The sequence below is a fragment of the Lissotriton vulgaris genome, chromosome 6 (assembly GCF_964263255.1).
Source record: "Lissotriton vulgaris chromosome 6, aLisVul1.2, whole genome shotgun sequence".
In the NCBI taxonomy this organism is placed as follows: domain Eukaryota; kingdom Metazoa; phylum Chordata; class Amphibia; order Caudata; family Salamandridae; genus Lissotriton; species Lissotriton vulgaris.
In genome coordinates, this window is record NC_141694.1 from 42,997,822 (window position 1) to 43,021,537 (window position 23,716).

The following is a 23,716-nucleotide window of genomic DNA, read 5'->3' on the forward strand; positions in this document are numbered from 1 at the left end:
GCGTAGTGGCGCACATGTCTGTAAACTAGAGTCAAACAATGATTCAAAAAACGTTTGTATCCAATTGAAGGTATTTAATCACGATTCATAAAGCTTAATCCATCGATATTGTTGTCATATCAATAATCTTGACATTGAAAAGATCAAATGACGGTGATAAGAGGGGAACGCCTCCTATGCATTTCGGGCGGGTAGCCCTTTGTCAAGGAGCGCTGAAAGGGAGACAAAATGCTGTAAGGATGAGGGTAATGGAAAGGTATGGGCAATATCTGTTAAAGTGCCGATCAATGGTGAGGGCTAAAAGGTGCCGGGAGTGGTGAAAGGGGTGAATGGGACGGGGTAGCGTCAGCGCGTGACGAGGATGGGGAAAAGTGAAGGAATGGGATCAGGGTGCCGCCTGCGCGAGCGGTGCTGGCGGAGACTTACTTCGATACGCGGGTAGTGAAGCTCACTACTCCAGGGTTGATAGAGCTGTACGCCTAAACTGTGCATGAACGCGGGAAGGCTAAAAGTAAGTGAGTGGGCACAAAAGTAGAGAACGGACTAGAAAAGGAAAGAGGGAAGGTTAAGATATTACGTGGGGGCCATCTTGGAAAGGTGTGGAAAAAGGCAAAAGGGTAGGGGAGCAGGCAAGAACAATGCATTTCAGGTAGAATACAGTAAAGTACATGGTCTAGTACGAAATAATAGTTCAAAGGTAACAACTAAACTCAATACGATCGTTGAGACCATGAGGTTTCAGCGTTTGGAGACGATATATCCATTCCAGTTCTCTTTGGAGAAGAAATTTGCGTATGTCAGTGCCTTCTTTCTTGAGAACAGTTTCTAGGACAATGTATTGGAGTTGAGAAATGGTGTGACGGGCTTCAACAAAGTGCATAGCAACGTTGGATTTCTCATATTTCAGGCGTATGTTCGACTTATGCTCATTCAAGCGCGTTTTGATTTTCCGTTCGGTCTTGCCGATGTATAATTTGCCGCATGGGCATTTTAAAGCATAGATCAGATTCGAGGTGTCACATGAGGCGTTGACTTGAAGCTTGATGGGGTTGCCTTTCATGGGGTGTCTGATAATATTCCCTTTGATAATACTATTGCAGTGACTGCAATTTAGACATGGTTGAGTGCCTTTGTATTGAGTAGGTTTAGAAGTAGGTTTGGAAAGAATTTCTTGGATATTCTTACTCCTAGATTATGCAAATAAGGGCGGTTTTTGAAAAATGTCCCGAAAGTCTGGGTCCATTTGGAGGATCGGCCAATGTTTGAGAATGATTTTCTTGTACATTGCGCTTGATGTGGAGAATTTGGAGACAAGAACCATACGTTGGTCGTCTTTTCTGGGCTTTTTGGTCAGGCTTTCATGTCTGGAAATTTTAGCCACTCGGGTTTGTGCCTCCATGAGGGTGGTTTCAGGATATCCTCGATTAAGAAAGCGTGTATGCATTTCTTTAATGCGAATGTTAGCGGTATGTTCATCTGAAACTATGCGTTTGACGCGTAGCATCTGAGAATAAGGCATATGTCTTTTGAGAGATCCCTGGTGGAAGCTAGAAAAGTGGAGGGTGTTGTTCCGGTCGGTGGGTTTTCTGTAGAGATCAGTGCTGAAGCCTTTGGGGGTGATTATCATGTTTACATCAAGAAATGAAATTTCTGTGTCACTGATTAGCCAGGATAATTGGATGCGTTCATCCTTCGTAATGAGTTCCAACAAAGCATCGTTCAATGATTGTTTGGTGTTAGTCCATACGAAAAAGAGGTCATCAATGTATCGGACATACATTTTTATGTTATCTTGGAAGGTCTTGTTGGCGTAGATGTATAACTTTTCGAAATTTTCCATATAGATGTTTGCATACGTGGGAGCAGCGCAGTTTCCCATCGCCATCCCGGATAACTGCAAGTACCATTTGTTGTCATTCTGAAAGTAACTGTGGTATAGCGTGTATGCCATGAGTTCCATGATAAATGATTGCATATGTGGATCAATGTTACTGTTGAGAAGGGCTGCTTCAATGGCATCAATGCCCCCCTGATGGGGTATTGATGTATACAACGAATTGACATCTGCTGTACATAGGATGCATGACTCATGGTCTTGAATTTGGATTTTTGAAAGTTTGAGTAGAAATTCCGTGGTGTCTTTGATGTGACTGATGGATTTGGTGACTAACGGCTGAAGATATTTATCAATGAATTTGCCTGTAGGCTTGTGTATTGATCCTCTAGTTGATACGATCGGTTTGAAGGGTGGGTTGTGGTCTTAATCCTACGGATTTCTTTAAGACCATCCTTGTGCAAAAAATCCAAATCATTTAAAGACAAATGGGATGGGATTCTCAACAAGTGTAGTCTCGACCTGATTCTATTAATAGTGGAAGAACTTTCCGGAATATTGAAAGAACTTGAACACGAAATAAAAGAAGTTGACGAAGAATTGAAAAACATGCTCACTTCTGAAGAACTAACTGGCACCCTGGAGGATATTCAACACATCCTTGAGAAACATCGTAAGGAAATCAATGAACGGAAATTAAGAAAATTCCGAAGAGATACACTCGATTATAAGCTTGACGAGGTGTACTCGTGGGCTGACATCTACGCCCAACGATGCCGAAATAGACCTCCTAACACTCAAACTGATACCTCATCTTCAGAAAGTGACTCCACAACTCGTCCTTCACGTAAACCGGCGTCCACACCACCCAGTGATGAACAAGCTACCACATCCACCGTTACACCAACTGCGGTTCCTTTTTTATAATCAGGCCCAACTCAAACCGACGACTCAGGAGGAGCCAGAACAAAAGAAAAAGAAAAAGAAAAGGACATCAACCCTCCGAACACACGAAGCACAGAAGTCAAGAAGGATCCCAAAAGCAAAAAGACCACCTAGTGATCAACATCTCTAACGTTGCCATTCCTCAACATCAGATTGACTTGCTCGAGAAGGGCACATCATTTATCCCTGTGACACCTACTAACCTATTGGAACTTGAGGTTAGCACGTTTAAATTCACAAGGAAACTCAAACTCCGCCACTTCTTCGACAATGTTATGCCACCGGTTACCACATCCAAATCAGATGAACTATGTGGACTACGGCCAACCAGCACGTTTCAAGCACCCTGCAGCCATAAAAGTATCGATTTATTCGAAAACCTAGTTCGTAACGATCGGTCTAAATTGAACTTCATGAAAAAAGTCAAACACCAGAACCTTACTATCAAAGACCGGGATACCCTTAAATCCCTAGCAAACAACACACAGATCAAATGCATCAAAGCTGATAAGGGTGGCGCCTTAGTCATCCTTGATACCTCTATGTACACACAACGACTCCAAGAACACATACAGGATGGCTCCATCTACATGCAACTCGATAACAACCCTACTCGGGAATTCTTGAACATCCTGCAGGAAATAGTAGTTAGAGCACATCGCAATGGAATCATTGAAGACCGCACCAAGAACTTTCTCTTGCTCGAGTTTCCTAGGAGTCCGACCATTCATATGAGTCCCAAGATACACAAAGATCTACACAACCCACCCTTCAGACCGATCGTATCAACTAGAGGATCAATACACGAGCCTACAGGCAAATTCATTGATAAATATCTTCAGCCGTTAGTCACCAAATCCATCAGTCACATCAAAGACACCACGGAATTTCTACTCAAACTTTCAAAAATCCAAATTCAAGACCATGAGTCATGCATCCTATGTACAGCAGATGTCAATTCGTTGTATACATCAATACCCCATCAGGGGGGCATTGATGCCATTGAAGCAGCCCTTCTCAACAGTAACATTGATCCACATATGCAATCATTTATCATGGAACTCATGGCATACACGCTATACCACAGTTACTTTCAGAATGACAACAAATGGTACTTGCAGTTATCCGGGATGGCGATGGGAAACTGCGCTGCTCCCACGTATGCAAACATCTATATGGAAAATTTCGAAAAGTTATACATCTACGCCAACAAGACCTTCCAAGATAACATAAAAATGTATGTCCGATACATTGATGACCTCTTTTTCGTATGGACTAACACCAAACAATCATTGAACGATGCCTTGTTGGAACTCAATACGAAGGATGAATGCACCCAATTATCCTGGCTAATCAGTGACACAGAAATTTCATTTCTTGATGTAAACGTGATAATCACCCCCAAAGGCTTCAGCACTGATCTCTACAGAAAACCCACCGACCGGAACAACACCCTCCACTTTTCTAGCTTCCACCAGGGATCTCTCAAAAGACATATGCCTTATTCTCAGATGCTACGCGTCAAACGCATAGTTTCAGATGAACATACCGCTAACATTTGCATTAAAGAAATGCATACACGCTTTCTTAATCTAGGATATCCTGAAACCACCCTCATGGAGGCACAAACCCGAGTGGCTAAAATTTCCAGACATGAAAGCCTGACCAAAAAGCCCAGAAAAGACGACCAACGTATGGTTCTTGTCTCCAAATTCTCCACATCAAGCGCAATGTACAAGAAAATCATTCTCAAACATTGGCCGATCCTCCAAATGGACCCAGACTTTCGGGACATTTTTCAAAAACCGCCCTTATTTGCATATTCTAGGAGTAAGAATATCCAAGAAATTCTTTCCAAACCTACTTCTAAACCTACTCAATACAAAGGCACTCAACCATGTCTAAATTGCAGTCACTGCAATAGTATTATCAAAGGGAATATTATCAGACACCCCATGAAAGGCAACCCCATCAAGCTTCAAGTCAACGCCTCATGTGACACCTCGAATCTGATCTATGCTTTAAAATGCCCATGCGGCAAATTATACATCGGCAAGACCGAACGGAAAATCAAAACGCGCTTGAATGAGCATAAGTCGAACATACGCCTGAAATATGAGAAATCCAACGTTGCTATGCACTTTGTTGAAGCCCGTCACACCATTGCTCAACTCCAATACATTGTCCTAGAAACTGTTCTCAAGAAAGAAGGCACTGACATATGCAAATTTCTTCTCCAAAGAGAACTGGAATGGATATATCGTCTCCAAACGCTGAAACCTCATGGTCTCAACGATCGTATTGAGTTTAGTTGTTACCTTCGAACTATTATTTTGTACTAGACCATGTACTTTACTGTATTCTACCTGAAATGCATTGTTCTTGCCTGCTCCCCTACCCTTTTGCCTTTTTCCACACCTTTCCAAGATGGCCCCCACGTAATATCTTAACCTTCCCTCTTTCCTTTTCTAGTCCGTTCTCTACTTTTATGCCCACTCACTTACTTTTAGCCTTCCCGCGTTCATGCACAGTTTAGGCGTACAGCTCTATCAACCCTGGAGTAGTGAGCTTCACTACCCGCGTATCGAAGTAAGTCTCCGCCAGCACCGCTCGCGCAGGCGGCACCCTGATCCCATTCCTTCACTTTTCCCCATCCTCGTCACGCGCTGACGCTACCCCGTCCCATTCACCCCTTTCACCACTCCCGGCACCTTTTAGCCCTCACCATTGATCGGCACTTTAACAGATATTGCCCATACCTTTCCATTACCCTCATCCTTACGGCATTTTGTCTCCCTTTCAGCGCTCCTTGACAAAGGGCTACCCGCCCGAAATGCATCGGAGGCGTTCCCCTCTTATCACCGTCATTTGATCTTTTCAATGTCAAGATTATTGATATGACAACAATATCGATGGATTAAGCTTTATGAATCGTGATTAAATACCTTCAATTGGATACAAACGTTTTTTGAATCATTGTTTGAACATTATCGGAGTGCCTCCCTTGGGGATGTATTTGCATTACGATGCATACACTACTTATCATTGAATAATCGTGTTTTGTCGGAAACACGGCCCACGAGTGCACACGAACCTGCAACATCTTCTTTTCATCTTCCTTAAGAGTATATGATCCCAAACCGCTGTGCCCCTCCATACCTACTTCATTGTAAACTAGAGTCGCCATCTTAAGATGGTCAAAATGAGAGTCGGTCTCTACTGGGATCCGGGCTTATTGGACCTCGATCGCGTGTCTCAATTGGTTAACGAACAGTTATAGAAATCGTATTATTCAAATTGTTTTATTGATATAATATTGACTGTATCCACACTCAACTATTAAAAAAGATACATATCACCAATGCGTAGTGGCGCGCATATCTGTAAACTAGAGTCGCCATCTTAAGATGGTCAAAATGAGAGTCAATCTCTAATGGGATCGGGGCTTGCTGGACCACGATTGCGTGTCTCAATTGGTTAAAGACACTCGAAATGTTATGATATTGATTCAGCTATTTTCTAAGACTGTATCTGGACGAGTGCGTCAATTATGTACTATTAATCTAACCCAGACACCATTCGAGTATGGTTCTTAATAATACTACGCTCTTTTTGTGCAATATGAGTTTACTAGATGGAGAATCCCTAACTATTTCTCTGCTAGTTATTGTATTCTAAGAGTCAATTATTATCTATTCTTAATTGTGCAAAGCGAAGGGACACTAGTAGTCTGCCTCGCTAACCAGTCACAAAGAATCAGGTTAAGGAGTATGTGCAAGAATGCAGGAAATTCAAGTTAGGAGGTAGCGAGTTCAGTGTGGTCAGAGTGTTTGTATTGTCAACGCTCCGTCCATCATCCCCTTAGGTTTTTCTTTGTTCGCCCTAAGTTGGCAGGGTATGCTCAGATGTGAGTCCCTTGCTCACTTTGCCACTGGATTCAAGCAAGCCCAGCTGAAGACGGCTGTAATGCCAGAAAACGGTCCTGGGAAGCTTGATACCCGACCAGGGAAGACATGGCTTGGCAGTTCGGGCTGGACTGTTCCCATGAGGCACAGGGTCAGACTGATTTGCATATGGCCATGTCTGAACTGGGGTGGCGGAGTGAGCTAAAGAACGGTGATGGATTAAACCCAGATCAGTTGACTGGGGGTGAGTGTTTGTATTGTCAACGATCCGTCCATCATCCCCTTTGGTTTTTCTTTGTTCGCCCTAAGTTGGCAGGGTATGCTCAGATGTGAGTCCCTTGCTCACTTTGCCACTCGATTCAAGCAAGCCCGGCTGAAGACGGCTGTAATGCCCCAAACCGGTCCTGGGAAGCTTGATTCCGGTCCAGGGAAGACATGGCTTGGCAGTTCGGGCTGGACTGTTCCCATGAGGCACAGGGTCAGACTGATTTGCATATGGCCATGTCTGAACCGGCGGTGGCAGAGTGAGCTAAAGAACTGTGATGGATTAAACCCAGATCAGTTGACTGGGGGTGAGTGTTTGTATTGTCAACGCTCCGTCCATCATCCCCTTTGGTTTTTCTTTGTTCGCCCTAAGTTGGCAGGGTATGCTCAGACGTGAGTCCCTTGCTCACTTTGCCACTGGATTCAAGCATGCCCGGCTGAAGACGGCTGTAATGCCAGAAACCTGTCCTGGGAAGCTTCATTCCGGTCCAGGGAAGACATGGCTTGGCAGTTGGGGCTGGACTGTCCCCATGAGGCACAGGTTCAGACTGATTTGCATATGGCCATGTCTGAACTGGGGTGGCGGAGTGAGCTAAAAAACGGTGATGGATTCAACCCAGATCAGTTGATTGGGGGTGAGTGTTTGTATTGTCAACGCTCCGTCCATCATCCCCTTTGGTTTTTCTTTGTTCAGCCTAAGTTGGCAGGGTATGCTCAGACGTGAGTCCCTTGCTCACTTTTCCACTGGATTCAAGGAAGCCCGGCTGAAGACGGATGTAATGCCAGAAACCGGTCCTAGGAAGCTTGATTCCAGTCCAGGTAAGACATGGCTTGGCAGTTCGGGCTGGACTGTTCCCATGAGGCACAGGGTCAGGCTCATTTGCATATGGCCATGTCTGAACTAGCGTGGCGGAATGAGCTAAAGAACGGTGATGGATTAAACCCAGATCAGTTGACTGGGGGTGAATGTTTGTATTGTCAATGCTCCGTCCATCATCCCCTTTGGTTTTTCTTTGTTCGCTCTAAGTTGTCAAGGTATGCTCAGACGTGAGTCCCTTGCTCACTTTGCCACTGGATTCAAGCAAGCCCGGCAGAAGACGACTGTAATGCCAGAAACCGGTCCTGGGAAGCTTGATTCCGGTCCAGGGAAGACATGGCTTGGCAGTTCGGGCTGGACTGTTCCCATGAGGCACAGGGTCAGACTGATTTGCATATGGCCATGTCTGAAATGGGGTGGCGGAGTGAGCTAAAGAACAGTGATGGATTAAACCCAGATCAGTTGACTAGGGGTGAGTGTTTGTATTGTCAACGATCCATCCATCATCCCCTTTGGTTTCTCTTTGTTCGCCCTAAGTTGGCAGGGTATGCTCAGACGTGAGTCCCTTGCTCACTTTGCCACTGGATTCAAGCAAGCCCGGCTGAAGACGGCTGTACTGCCAGAAACCGGTTCTGGGAAGCTTGATTCCTGTCCAGGGAAGACATGGCTTGGCAGTTCAGGCTGGACTGTTCCCATGAGGCACAGGGTCAGACTGATTTGCATATGGCCATGTCTGAACTGGGGTGGCAGAGTGAGCTAAAGAAGGTGATGGATTAAACCCAGATCAGTTGACCGGGGGTGAGTGTTTGTATTGTCAACGCTCCGTCCATCATCCCCTTTGGTTTTTCTTTGTTTGCCCTAAGTTGGCAGGGTATGCTCAGACGTGAGTCCCTCACTCACTTTGCGACTGGATTCAAGCAAGCCCGGCTGAAGACGGCTGTAATGCCAGAAACCGGTCCTGGGAAGCTTAATTCCGGACCAGGGAAGACATGGCTTGGCAGTTCGGGCTGGACTGTTCCCATGAGGCACAGGGTCAGACTGATTTGCATATATCCATGTCTGAACTGGGGTGGCGGAGTGAGCTAAAGAACGGTGATGGATTAAACCCATATCAGTTGATTGGGGGTGAGAGTTTGTATTGTCAATGCTCCGTCCATCATCCCCTTTGGTTTTTCCTTGTTCGCCCTAAGTTGGCAGGGTATGCTCAGATGTGAGTCCCTTGCTCACTTTGCCATTGGATTAAAGCAAGCCCAGCTGAAGACGGCTGTAATGCCAGAAACCTGTCCTGGGAAGCTTCATTCCGGTCCAGGGAAGACATGGCTTGGCAGTTGGGGCTGGACTGCACAGGTTCAGACTGATTTGCATATGTCCATGTCTGAACTGGGGTGGCGGAGTGAGCTAAAAAACAGTGATGGATTCAACCCAGATCAGTTGATTGGGGGTGAGTGTTTGTATTGTCAACGCTCCGTCCATCATCCCCTTTGGTTTTTCTTTGTGCAGCCTAAGTTGGCAGGGTATGCTCAGACGTGAGTCCCTTGCTCACTTTGCCACTGGATTCAAGGAAACCCGGCTGCAGACGGATGTAATGCCAGAAACCGGTCCTGGGAAGCTTGATTCCAGTCCAGGTAAGACATGGCTTGGCAGTTCGGGCTGGACTGTTCCCATGAGGCACAGGGTCAGATTCATTTGCATATGGCCATGTCTGAACTGAGGTGGCAGAGTGAGCTAAAGAAGGTGATGGATTAAACCCAGATCAGTTGACCGGGGGTGAGTGTTTGTATTGCAAACGCTCTGTCCATCATCCCCTTTGGTTTTTCTTTGTTTGCCCTAAGTTGGCAGGGTATGCTCAGACGTGAGTCCCTCACTCACTTTGCGACTGGATTCAAGCAAGCCCGGCTGAAGACGGCTGTAATGCCAGAAACCGGTCCTGGGAAGCTTGATTCCGGACCAGGGAAGACATGGCTTGGCAGTTCGGGCTGGACTGTTCCCATGAGGCACAGGGTCAGACTGATTTGCATATGGCCATATCTGAACTGGGGTGGCGGAGTGAGCTAAAGAACGGTGATGGATTAAACCCAGATCAGTTGACTGGGGGTGAGTGTTTGTATTGTCAATGATCCGTCCATCATCCCCTTAGGTTTTTCTTTGTTCGCCCTAAGTTGGCAGGGTATGCTCAGACGTGAGTCCCTTGCTCACTTTGCCACTGGATTCAAGCAAGCCCCGCTGAAGACGGCTGTAATGCTGGAAAACGGTCCTGGGAAGCTTGATTCCGGACCAGGGACGACATGGCTTGGCAGTTCGGGCTGGACTGTTCCAATGAGGCACAGGGTCAGACTGATTTGCATATGGCCATATCTGAACTGGGGTGGCGGAGTGAGCTAAAAAACGGTGATGGATTCAACCCAGATCAGTTGATTGGGGGTGAGTGTTTGTATTGTCAACGCTCCGTCCATCATCCCCTTTGGTTTTTCTTTGTTCAGCCTAAGTTGGCAGGGTATGCTCAGACGTGAGTCCCTCACTCACTTTGCGACTGGATTCAAGCAAGCCCGGCTGAAGACGGCTGTAATGCCCGAAACCGGTCCTGGGAAGCTTAATTCCGGACCAGGGAAGACATGGCTTGGCAGTTCGGGCTGGACTGTTCCCATGAGGCACAGGGTCAGACTGATTTGCATATATCCATGTCTGAACTGGGGTGGCGGAGTGAGCTAAAGAACGGTGATGGATTAAACCCATATCAGTTGACTGGGGGTGAGAGTTTGTATTGTCAACGCTCCGTCCATCATCCCCTTTGGTTTTTCCTTGTTCGCCCTAAGTTGGCAGGGTATGCTCAGATGTGAGTCCCTTGCTCACTTTGCCATTGGATTAAAGCAAGCCCAGCTGAAGACGGCTGTAATGCCAGAAACCTGTCCTGGGAAGCTTCATTCCGGTCCAGGGAAGACATGGCTTGGCAGTTGGGGCTGGACTGCACAGGTTCAGACTGATTTGCATATGTCCATGTCTGAACTGGGGTGGCGGAGTGAGCTAAAAAACAGTGATGGATTCAACCCAGATCAGTTGATTGGGGGTGAGTGTTTGTATTGTCAACGCTCCGTCCATCATCCCCTTTGGTTTTTCTTTGTTCAGCCTAAGTTGGCAGGGTATGCTCAGACGTGAGTCCCTTGCTCACTTTGCCACTGGATTCAAGGAAGCCCGGCTGAAGACGGATGTAATGCCAGAAACCGGTCCTGGGAAGCTTGATTCCAGTCCAGGTAAGACATGGCTTGGCAGTTCGGGCTGGACTGTTCCCATGAGGCACAGGGTCAGATTCATTTGCATATGGCCATGTCTGAACTGAGGTGGCAGAGTGAGCTAAAGAAGGTGATGGATTAAACCCAGATCAGTTGACCGGGGGTGAGTGTTTGTATTGTCAACGCTCTGTCCATCATCCCCTTTGGTTTTTCTTTGTTTGCCCTAAGTTGGCAGGGTATGCTCAGACGTGAGTCCCTCACTCACTTTGCGACTGGATTCAAGCTGCCCGGCTGAAGACGGCTGTAATGCCAGAAACCGGTCCTGGGAAGCTTGATTCCGGACCGGGGAAGACATGGCTTGGCAGTTCGGGCTGGACTGTTCCCATGAGGCACAGCGTCAGACTGATTTGCATATGGCCATATCTGAACTGGGGTGGCGGAGTGAGCTAAAGAACGGTGATGGATTAAACCCAGATCAGTTGACTGGGGGTGAGTGTTTGTATTGTCAACGATCCGTCCATCATCCCCTTAGGTTTTTCTTTGTTCGCCCTAAGTTGGCAGTGTATGCTCAGACGTGAGTCCCTTGCTCACTTTGCCACTGGATTCAAGCAAGCCCCGCTGAAGACGGCTGTAATGCTGGAAAACGGTCCTGGGAAGCTTGATTCCGGACCAGGGACGACATGGCTTGGCAGTTCGGGCTGGACTGTTCCAATGAGGCACAGGGTCAGACTGATTTGCATATGGCCATATCTGAACTGGGGTGGCGGAGTGAGCTAAAGAACGGTGATGGATTAAACCCAGATCAGTTGACTGGGGTTGAGTGTTTGTATTGTCAACGCTCCGTCCATCATCCCCTTTGGTTTTTCTTTGTTCGCCCTAAGTTGGCAGGGTATGCTCAGACGTGAGTCCGTTGCTCACTTTGCCACTGGATTCAAGCAAGCCCGGCTGAAGACGGCTGTAATGCCCTAAACCGGTCCTGGGAAGCTTGATTCTGGTCCAGGGAAGACATGGCTTGGCAGTTCGGGCTGGACTGTTCCCATGAGGCACAGGGTCAGACTGATTTGCATATGGCCATGTCTGAACTGGGGTGGCAGAGTGAGCTAAAGAAGGTGATGGGATAAACCCAGATCAGTTGACCGGGGGTGAGTGTTTGTATTGTCAACGCTCCGTCCATCATCCCCTTTGGTTTTTCTTTGTTCAGCCTAAGTTGGCAGGGTATGCTCAGACGTGAGTCCCTTGCTCACTTTTCCACTGGATTCAAGGAAGCCCGGCTGAAGACGGATGTAATGCCAGAAACCGGTCCTAGGAAGCTTGATTCCAGTCCAGGTAAGACATGGCTTGGCAGTTCGGGCTGGACTGTTCCCATGAGGCACAGGGTCAGGCTCATTTGCATATGGCCATGTCTGAACTGGCGTGGCGGAATGAGCTAAAGAACGGTGATGGATTAAACCCAGATCAGTTGACTGGGGGTGAATGTTTGTATTGTCAATGCTCCGTCCATCATCCCCTTTGGTTTTTCTTTGTTCGCTCTAAGTTGTCAAGGTATGCTCAGACGTGAGTCCCTTGCTCACTTTGCCACTGGATTCAAGCAAGCCCGGCAGAAGACGACTGTAATGCCAGAAACCGGTCCTGGGAAGCTTGATTCCGGTCCAGGGAAGACATGGCTTGGCAGTTCGGGCTGGACTGTTCCCATGAGGCACAGGGTCAGACTGATTTGCATATGGCCATGTCTGAAATGGGGTGGCGGAGTGAGCTAAAGAACGGTGATGGATTAAACCCAGATCAGTTGACTGGGGGTGAGTGTTTGTATTGTCAACGATCCGTCCATCATCCCCTTAGGTTTTTCTTTGTTCGCCCTAAGTTGGCAGGGTATGCTCAGACGTGAGTCCCTTGCTCACTTTGCCACCGGATTCAAGCAAGCCCCGCTGAAGACGGCTGTAATGCTGGAAAACGGTCCTGGGAAGCTTGATTCCGGACCAGGGACGACATGGCTTGGCAGTTCGGGCTGGACTGTTCCAATGAGGCACAGGGTCAGACTGATTTGCATATGGCCATATCTGAACTGGGGTGGCGGAGTGAGCTAAAGAACAGTGATGGATTAAACCCAGGTCAGTTGACTGGGGTTGAGTGTTTGTATTGTCAACGCTCCGTCCATCATCCCCTTTGGTTTTTCTTTGTTCGCCCTAAGTTGGCAGGGTATGCTCAGACGTGAGTCCGTTGCTCACTTTGCCACTGGATTCAAGCAAGCCCGGCTGAAGACGGCTGTAATGCCCTAAACCGGTCCTGGGAAGCTTGATTCTGGTCCAGGGAAGACATGGCTTGGCAGTTCGGGCTGGACTGTTCCCATGAGGCACAGGGTCAGACTGATTTGCATATGGCCATGTCTGAACTGGGGTGGCAGAGTGAGCTAAAGAAGGTGATGGGATAAACCCAGATCAGTTGACCGGGGGTGAGTGTTTGTATTGTCAACGCTCCGTCCATCATCCCCTTTGGTTTTTCTTTGTTTGCCCTAAGTTGGCAGGGTATGCTCAGACGTGAGTCCCTCGCTCACTTTGCGACTGGATTCAAGCAAGCCCGGCTGAACACGGCTGTAATGCCAGAAAACGGTCCTGGGAAGCTTGATTCCGGACCAGGGACGACATGGCTTGGCAGTTCGGGATGGACTGTTCCAATGAGGCACAGGGTCAGACTGAATTGCATATGGCCATGTCTGAACTGGGGTGGCGGAGTGAGCTAAAGAACGGTGATGGATTAAACCCAGATCAGTTGACTGGGGGTGAGTGTTTGTATTGTCAACGCTCCGTCCAACATCCCCTTTGGTTTTTCTTTGTTCGCCCTAAGTTGGCAGGGTATGCTCAGACGTGAGTCCCTTGCTCACTTTGCCACTGGATTCAAGCAAGCCCGGCTGAAGACGGCTGTAATGCCCGAAACCGGTCCTGGGAAGCTTAATTCCGGACCAGGGAAGACATGGCTTGGCAGTTCCGGCTGGACTGTTCCCATGAGGCACAGGGTCAGACTGATTTGCATATATCCATGTCTGAACTGGGGTGGCGGAGTGAGCTAAAGAACGGTGATGGATTAAACCCATATCAGTTGACTGGGGGTGAGAGTTTGTATTGTCTACGCTCCGTCCATCATCCCCTTTGGTTTTTCTTTGTTCGCCCTAAGTTGGCAGGGTATGCTCAGATGTGAGTCCCTTGCTCACTTTGCCATTGGATTAAAGCAAGCCCAGCTGAAGACGGCTGTAATGCCAGAAACCTGTCCTGGGAAGCTTCATTCCGGTCCAGGGAAGACATGGCTTGGCAGTTGGGGCTGGACTGTCCCCATGAGGCACAGGTTCAGACTGATTTGCATATGTCCATGTCTGAACTGGGGTGGCGGAGTGAGCTAAAAAACAGTGATGGATTCAACCCAGATCAGTTGATTGGGGGTGAGTGTTTGTATTGTCAACGCTCCGTCCATCATCCCCTTTGGTTTTTCTTTCTTCAGCCTAAGTTTGCAGGGTATGCTCAGACGTGAGTCCCTTGCTCACTTTGCCACTGGATTCAAGGAAGCCCGGCTGAAGACGGATGTAATGCCAGAAACCGGTCCTGGGAAGCTTGATTCCAGTCCAGGTAAGACATGGCTTGGCAGTTCGGGCTGGACTGTTCCCATGAGGCACAGGGTCAGATTCATTTGCATATGACCATGTCTGAACTGGCGTGGCGGAGTGAGCTAAAGAACGGTGATGGATTAAACCCAGATCAGTTGACTGGGGGTGAATGTTTGTATTGTCAACGCTCCGTCCATCATCCCCTTTGGTTTTTCTTTGTTCGCCCTAAGTTGGCAAGGTATGCTCAGACGTGAGTCCCTTGCTCACTTTGCCACTGGATTCAAGCAAGCCCGGCAGAAGATGACTGTAATGCCAGAAACTGGTCCTGGGAAGCTTGATTCCGGTCCAGGGAAGACATGGCTTGGCAGTTCGGGCTGGACTGTTCCCATGAGGCACAGGGTCAGACTGATTTGCATATGGCCATGTCTGAAATGGGGTGGCGGAGTGAGCTAAAGAACAGTGATGGATTAAACCCAGATCAGTTGACTAGGGGTGAGTGTTTGTATTGTCAACGATCCATCCATCATCCCCTTTGGTTTTTCTTTGTTCGCCCTAAGTTGGCAGGGTATGCTCAGACGTGAGTCCCTTGCTCACTTTGCCACTGGATTCAAGCAAGCTCGGCTGAAGACGGCTGTAATGCCAGAAACCGGTCCTGGGAAGCTTGATTCCGGTCCAGGGGAGACATGGCTTGGCAGTTCAGGCTGGACTGTTCCCATGAGGCACAGGGTCAGACTGATTTGCATATGGCCATGTCTGAACTGGGGTGGCAGAGTGAGCTAAAGAAGGTGATGGATTAAACCCAGATCAGTTGACCGGGGGTGAGTGTTTGTATTGTCAACTCTCCGTCCATCATCCCCTTTGGTTTTTCTTTGTTTGCCCTAAGTTGGCAGGGTATGCTCAGACGTGAGTCCCTCGCTCACTTTGGGACTGGATTCAAGCAAGCCCGGCTGAAGACGGCTGTAATGCCATAAACCGGTAGTGGGAAGCTTGATTCCGGACCAGGGAAGACATGGCTTGGCAGTTCGGGCTGGAATGTTCCCATGAGGCACAGGGTCAGACTGATTTGCATATGGCCATGTCTGAACTAGGGTGGCGGAGTGAGCTAAAGAACGGTGATGGATTAAACCCAGATCAGTTGACTGGGGGTGAGTGTTTGTATTGTCAACGCTCCGTCCATCATCCCCTTTGGTTTTTCTTTGTTCGCCCTAAGTTGGCAGGGTATGCTCAGACGTGAGTCCCTTGCTCACTTTGCCACTGGATTCAAGCAAGCCCGGCTGAAGACGGCTGTAATGCCCTAAACCGGTCCTGGGAAGCTTGATTCCGGTCCAGGGAAGACATGGCTTGGCAGTTCGGGCTGGACTGTTCCCATGAGGCACAGGGTCAGACTGATTCGCATATGGCCATGTCTGAACTGGGGTGGCAGAGTGAGCTAAAGAAGGTGATGGATTAAACCCAGATCAGTTGACCGGGGGTGAGTGTTTGTATTGTCAATGATCCGTCCATCATCCCCTTAGGTTTTTCTTTGTTCGCCCTAAGTTGGCAGGGTATGCTCAGACGTGAGTCACTTGCTCACTTTGCCACTGGATTCAAGCAAGCCCCGCTGAAGGCGGCTGTAATGCCAGAAAACGGTCCTGGGAAGCTTGATTCCGGACCAGGGACGACATGGCTTGGCAGTTCGGGCTGGACTGTTCCCATGAGGCACAGGGTCAGACTGATTTGCATATGGCCATATCTGAACTGGGGTGGCGGAGTGAGCTAAAGAACGGTGATGGATTAAACCCAGATCAGTTGACTGGGGGTGAGTGTTTGTATTGTCAACGATCCGTCCATCATCCCCTTAGGTTTTTCTTTGTTCGCCCTAAGTTGGCAGGGTATGCTCAGACGTGAGTCCCTTGCTCACTTTGCCACTGGATTCAAGCAAGCCCCGCTGAAGACGGCTGTAATGCTGGAAAACGGTCCTGGGAAGCTTGATTCCGGACCAGGGACGACATGGCTTGACAGTTCGGGCTGGACTGTTCCAATGAGGCACAGGGTCAGACTGATTTGCATATGGCCATATCTGAACTGGGGTGGCGGAGTGAGCTAAAGAACGGTGATGGATTAAACCCAGATCAGTTGACTGGGGTTGAGTGTTTGTATTGTCAACGCTCCGTCCATCATCCCCTTTGGTTTTTCTTTGTTCGCCCTAAGTTGGCAGGGTATGCTCAGACGTGAGTCCGTTGCTCACTTTGCCACTGGATTCAAGCAAGCCCGGCTGAAGACGGCTGTAATGCCCTAAACCGGTCCTGGGAAGCTTGATTCTGGTCCAGGGAAGACATGGCTTGGCAGTTCGGGCTGGACTGTTCCCATGAGGCACAGGGTCAGACTGATTTGCATATGGCCATGTCTGAACTGGGGTGGCAGAGTGAGCTAAAGAAGGTGATGGGATAAACCCAGATCAGTTGACCGGGGGTGAGTGTTTGTATTGTCAACGCTCCGTCCATCATCCCCTTTGGTTTTTCTTTGTTCGCCCTAAGTTGGCAGGGTATGCTCAGACGTGAGTCCCTTGCTCACTTTGCCACTGGATTCAAGCATGCCCGGCTGAAGACGGCTGTAATGCCAGAAACCTGTCCTGGGAAGCTTCATTCCGGTCCAGGGAAGACATGGCTTGGCAGTTGGGGCTGGACTGTCCCCATGAGGCACAGGTTCAGACTGATTTGCATATGGCCATGTCTGAACTGGGGTGGCGGAGTGAGCTAAAAAACGGTGATGGATTCAACCCAGATCAGTTGATTGGGGGTGAGTGTTTGTATTGTCAACGCTCCGTCCATCATCCCCTTTGGTTTTACTTTGTTCAGCCTAAGTTGGCAGGGTATGCTCAGACGTGAGTCCCTTGCTCACTTTTCCACTGGATTCAAGGAAGCCCGGCTGAAGACGGATGTAATGCCAGAAACCGGTCCTAGGAAGCTTGATTCCAGTCCAGGTAAGACATGGCTTGGCAGTTCGGGCTGGACTGTTCCCATGAGGCACAGGGTCAGGCTCATTTGCATATGGCCATGTCTGAACTGGCGTGGCGGAATGAGCTAAAGAACGGTGATGGATTAAACCCAGATCAGTTGACTGGGGGTGAATGTTTGTATTGTCAATGCTCCGTCCATCATCCCCTTTGGTTTTTCTTTGTTCGCTCTAAGTTGTCAAGGTATGCTCAGACGTGAGTCCCTTGCTCACTTTGCCACTGGATTCAAGCAAGCCCGGCAGAAGACGACTGTAATGCCAGAAACCGGTCCTGGGAAGCTTGATTCCGGTCCAGGGAAGACATGGCTTGGCAGTTCGGGCTGGACTGTTCCCATGAGGCACAGGGTCAGACTGATTTGCATATGGCCATGTCTGAAATGGGGTGGCGGAGTGAGCTAAAGAACAGTGATGGATTAAACCCAGATCAGTTGACTAGGGGTGAGTGTTTGTATTGTCAACGATCCATCCATCATCCCCTTTGGCTTCTCTTTGTTCGCCCTAAGTTGGCAGGGTATGCTCAGACGTGAGTCCCTTGCTCACTTTGCCAATGGATTCAAGCAAGCCCGGCTGAAGACGGCTGTACTGCCAGAAACCGGTTCTGGGAAGCTTGATTCCTGTCCAGGGAAGACATGGCTTGGCAGTTCAGGCTGGACTGTTCCCATGAGGCACAGGGTCAGACTGATTTGCATATGGCCATGTCTGAACTGGGGTGGCAGAGTGAGCTAAAGAAGGTGATGGATTAAACCCAGATCAGTTGACCGGGGGTGAGTGTTTGTATTGTCAACGCTCCGTCCATCATCCCCTTTGGTTTTTCTTTGTTTGCCCTAAGTTGGCAGGGTATGCTCAGACTTGAGTCCCTCACTCACTTTGCGACTGGATTCAAGCAAGCCCGGCTGAAGACGGCTGTAATGCCAGAAACCGGTCCTGGGAAGCTTAATTCCGGACCAGGGAAGACATGGCTTGGCAGTTCGGGCTGGACTGTTCCCATGAGGCACAGGGTCAGACTGATTTGCATATATCCATGTCTGAACTGGGGTGGCGGAGTGAGCTAAAGAACGGTGATGGATTAAACCCATATCAGTTGACTGGGGGTGAGAGTTTGTATTGTCAACGCTCCGTCGATCATCCCCTTTGGTTTTTCCTTGTTCGCCCTAAGTTGGCAGGGTATGCTCAGATGTGAGTCCCTTGCTCACTTTGCCATTGGATTAAAGCAAGCCCAGCTGAAGACGGCTGTAATGCCAGAAACCTGTCCTGGGAAGCTTCATTCCGGTCCAGGGAAGACATGGCTTGGCAGTTGGGGCTGGACTGCACAGGTTCAGACTGATTTGCATATGTCCATGTCTGAACTGGGGTGGCGGAGTGAGCTAAAAAACAGTGATGGATTCAACCCAGATCAGTTGATTGGGGGTGAGTGTTTGTATTGTCAACGCTCCGTCCATCATCCCCTTTGGTTTTTCTTTGTTCAGCCTAAGTTGGCAGGGTATGCTCAGATGTGAGTCCCTTGCTCACTTTGCCACTGGATTCAAGGAAGCCCGGCTGAAGACGGATGTAATGCCAGAAACCGGTCCTGGGAAGCTTGATTCCAGTCCAGGTAAGACATGGCTTGGCAGTTCAGGCTGGACTGTTCCCATGAGGCACAGGGTCAGATTCATTTGCATATGGCCATGTCTGAACTGAGGTGGCAGAGTGAGCTAAAGAAGGTGATGGATTAAACCCAGATCAGTTGACCGGGGGTGAGTGTTTGTATTGTCAACGCTCTGTCCATCATCCCCTTTGGTTTTTCTTTGTTTGCCCTAAGTTGGCAGGGTATGCTCAGACGTGAGTCCCTCACTCACTTTGCAACTGGATTCAAGCAAGCCCGGCTGAAGACGGCTGTAATGCCAGAAACCGGTCCTGGGAAGCTTGATTCCGGACCAGGGAAGACATGGCTTGGCAGTTCGGGCTGGACTGTTCCCATGAGGCACAGGGTCAGACTGATTTGCATATGGCCATATCTGAACTGGGGTGGCGGAGTGAGCTAAAGAACGGTGATGGATTAAACCCAGATCAGTTGACTGGGGTTGAGTGTTTGTATTGTCAACGATCCGTCCATCATCCCCTTAGGTTTTTCTTTGTTCGCCCTAAGTTGGCAGGGTATGCTCAGACGTGAGTCCCTTGCTCACTTTGCCACCGGATTCAAGCAAGCCCCGCTGAAGACGGCTGTAATGCTGGAAAACGGTCCTGGGAAGCTTGATTCCGGACCAGGGACGACATGGCTTGGCAGTTCGGGCTGGACTGTTCCAATGAGGCACAGGGTCAGACTGATTTGCATATGGCCATATCTGAACTGGGGTGGCGGAGTGAGCTAAAGAACGGTGATGGATTAAACCCAGGTCAGTTGACTGGGGTTGAGTGTTTGTATTGTCAACGCTCCGTCCATCATCCCCTTTGGTTTTTCTTTGTTCGCCCTAAGTTGGCAGGGTATGCTCAGACGTGAGTCCGTTGCTCACTTTGCCACTGGATTCAAGCAAGCCCGGCTGAAGACGGCTGTAATGCCCTAAACCGGTCCTGGGAAGCTTGATTCTGGTCCAGGGAAGACATGGCTTGGCAGTTCGGGCTGGACTGTTCCCATGAGGCACAGGGTCAGACTGATTTGCATATGGCCATGTCTGAACTGGGGTGGCAGAGTGAGCTAAAGAAGGTGATGGGATAAACCCAGATCAGTTGACCGGGGGTGAGTGTTTGTATTGTCAACGCTCCGTCCATCATCCCCTTTGGTTTTTCTTTGTTTGCCCTAAGTTGGCAGGGTATGCTCAGACGTGAGTCCCTCGCTCACTTTGCGACTGGATTCAAGCAAGCCCGGCTGAACACGGCTGTAATGCCAGAAAACGGTCCTGGGAAGCTTGATTCCGGACCAGGGACGACATGGCTTGGCAGTTCGGGCTGGACTGTTCCAATGAGGCACAGGGTCAGACTGAATTGCATATGGCCATGTCTGAACTGGGGTGGCGGAGTGAGCTAAAGAACGGTGATGGATTAAACCCAGATCAGTTGACTGGGGGTGAGTGTTTGTATTGTCAACGCTCCGTCCAACATCCCCTTTGGTTTTTCTTTGTTCGCCCTAAGTTGGCAGGGTATGCTCAGACGTGAGTCCCTTGCTCACTTTGCCACTGGATTCAAGCAAGCCCGGCTGAAGACGGCTGTAATGCCCGAAACCGGTCCTGGGAAGCTTAATTCCGGACCAGGGAAGACATGGCTTGGCAGTTCCGGCTGGACTGTTCCCATGAGGCACAGGGTCAGACTGATTTGCATATATCCATGTCTGAACTGGGGTGGCGGAGTGAGCTAAAGAACGGTGATGGATTAAACCCATATCAGTTGACTGGGGGTGAGAGTTTGTATTGTCTACGCTCCGTCCATCATCCCCTTTGGTTTTTCTTTGTTCGCCCTAAGTTGGCAGGGTATGCTCAGATGTGAGTCCCTTGCTCACTTTGCCATTGGATTAAAGCAAGCCCAGCTGAAGACGGCTGTAATGCCAGAAACCTGTCCTGGGAAGCTTCATTCCGGTCCAGGGAAGACATGGCTTGGCAGTTGGGGCTGGACTGTCCCCATGAGGCACAGGTTCAGACTGATTTGCATATGTCCATGTCTGAACTGGGGTGGCGGAGTGAGCTAAAAAACAGTGATGGATTCAACCCAGATCAGTTGATTGGGGGTGAGTGTTTGTATTGTCAACGCTCCGTCCATCATCCCCTTTGGTTTTTCTTTCTTCAGCCTAAGTTTGCAGGGTATGCTCAGACGTGAGTCCCTTGCTCACTTTGCCACTGGATTCAAGGAAGCCCGGCTGAAGACGGATGTAATGCCAGAAACCGGTCCTGGGAAGCTTGATTCCAGTCCAGGTAAGACATGGCTTGGCAGTTCGGGCTGGACTGTTCCCATGAGGCACAGGGTCAGATTCATTTGCATATGACCATGTCTGAACTGGCGTGGCGGAGTGAGCTAAAGAACGGTGATGGATTAAACCCAGATCAGTTGACTGGGGGTGAATGTTTGTATTGTCAACGCTCCGTCCATCATCCCCTTGGAGTTCTGGACTTTTTGGTTCCGTCCAGAGGTGTCAGGGAACAACACCCAAAGACCCCGGAGTTCCACCTGCCTTGGTGCGCAAATGAACAGAAACACGGGCTTCTCGATGGTGGCGTCAAAGACCAAAGGTTTATTACTGCAGGGACACAGAAGTCACAGAATCTACACACGGGCAGAGACTAGGAGCCTGTTCGCTTTGTACATTGAGGGTTGCTCCTTATATACTAAAAATTGTGCTTCAGGCAAATATTTCACATGCTAGTACATTCCTAAACCTTTGTGTCTTAAACAATAAATATTTGGCGTTACACAGGAACTGTCGATAATATCTGATGCCAAACATCACGAAGAGGGGTTCCCACTAGTCCATCACAATCCCTTGTCAATATTGCATTCAAGAGCCGGACCGCCTCATCGTAAAGTTCGTTACCTCCCCCTAATAAAGGCCCAGGAGGAAAGGAGCAGAGCCAGGTGCAGGAGATAGAAAAGCGGGATAAGAGATGTTTGTGGGTTGTAAATGGGCAAGGCTACCGGCTTCGGCCGCCTAATCATGATCGGAACAATGGACACGAGAACCAGTTCAGGTGGGCTGGCCTCGGGCAGAGGAGGCAGCCTTTGTCGAGTCATGCAGCTACAGCGTGATCTGGTTTAAGGCACACGTGTCATGAAAGAGGTGAATCTCCGGCTAAGGCTACGTGTCCTTAATCGAAATAAAGTGATCAGAGGTTATTGCATATGTGAGGGCAAGAAACACAAAATGGCGGACATGATCTAAGATGGATGCCGTGGGTAGATCAGAAATGTGTTCATAACAGGAGTGCTCTTGCTCGTATCGTAGCGAAAACACCAGGATATGCTGAATGGATCATTTGCGGTTCGCTGATACTAATATTATGTATTTCCGACAAACTTGAAAACACGGGTTCAAATCGTCACGGAACCTCAGACCCTCCTTTTGCCCTTACATAGGCAATTACTCAGTCTATATCAGAGTCTAGTTCTATACTCATCAGGTCAGTGACATGTTGGAGCGTTATTAGGAATAAAGACACAGCAGCTCGATTGGATCATTCTGCATACCCCACCTCGATCTGCAAGTATAACATCTAGAACCATACGGTTCTGCAATGTCATGAGTCTATCCGCCTGAAGCTCAGCTGTCAAATTGCTAAGGGCACCAGCAGTTTCAGTAATAGTAGATTCAACTACCCGTGTTAGCTGACGTATGTTTCTACTATTGGCCATAGGCCCCCAGAACGGAAGGAAGCCTTTGAAGAAGTCTCCAGCTTCCTGACCAGCAGTATCTTCCTTGCTGAAGACACCTCTCGCTAATCTGGTTCTGTGGTAATCAGATGAAGCAGTGTATGTTGGAGGCAGCAATCGAGCAATATAGCATGAACCTGAAAAGTCAGCAGGTAACCATGTGTATGCTCGGTCTCGACAAATGAAATAGGTACCCCTAGCGGTAAGGAAGGCAGGGGAAGAGTTAGCCGGAAACACATAAGTCTCAACGCACTCACTCCTCCCTAGCTGAGCTCTCGGATTTCTCCCATTACCTTGCAAACAGACCTGACCTCGGTGAGGTACGACCCAGATTGGAGTTGAGCTTTTACGCTTGCTTTCTCCTAAACTAAGGCGATACTCTGAAGTATTCCAACTTAAATACACTCGTAGTTCGTCTCTAGGGTATGATGGAGTATTATTGACATCCTTGATCATGTCAATAATTCCCTGGACTAAAGCTTTGTTGGCAGAGTTATATCTAGTGGAACGTGGTGGACGTGGAGGATAGGTTTCAAGGGCATAAGCAAAGATGGTTTGAAGGGCCTGAAATGATCCATTGTAGCTGAAAGGCAAAACCAGATAGGGAATACCTTTATCCATAGTGTGGGGTATCAAGCCACACACCCAGCAGTCTGTAGTGTTAACTACCAGTTGGTGTTGGTGCAAGAGCTGTACAAAAGTGTTGTTAATGAACTCTGTGCGTCGGGCTTGCTCATGTTCAGGAAACGAGTGAAAAGAGTGTATAGAAGAAACAGTAGAAATGGCAGGATCAAGGGGAGGTACTGCAGT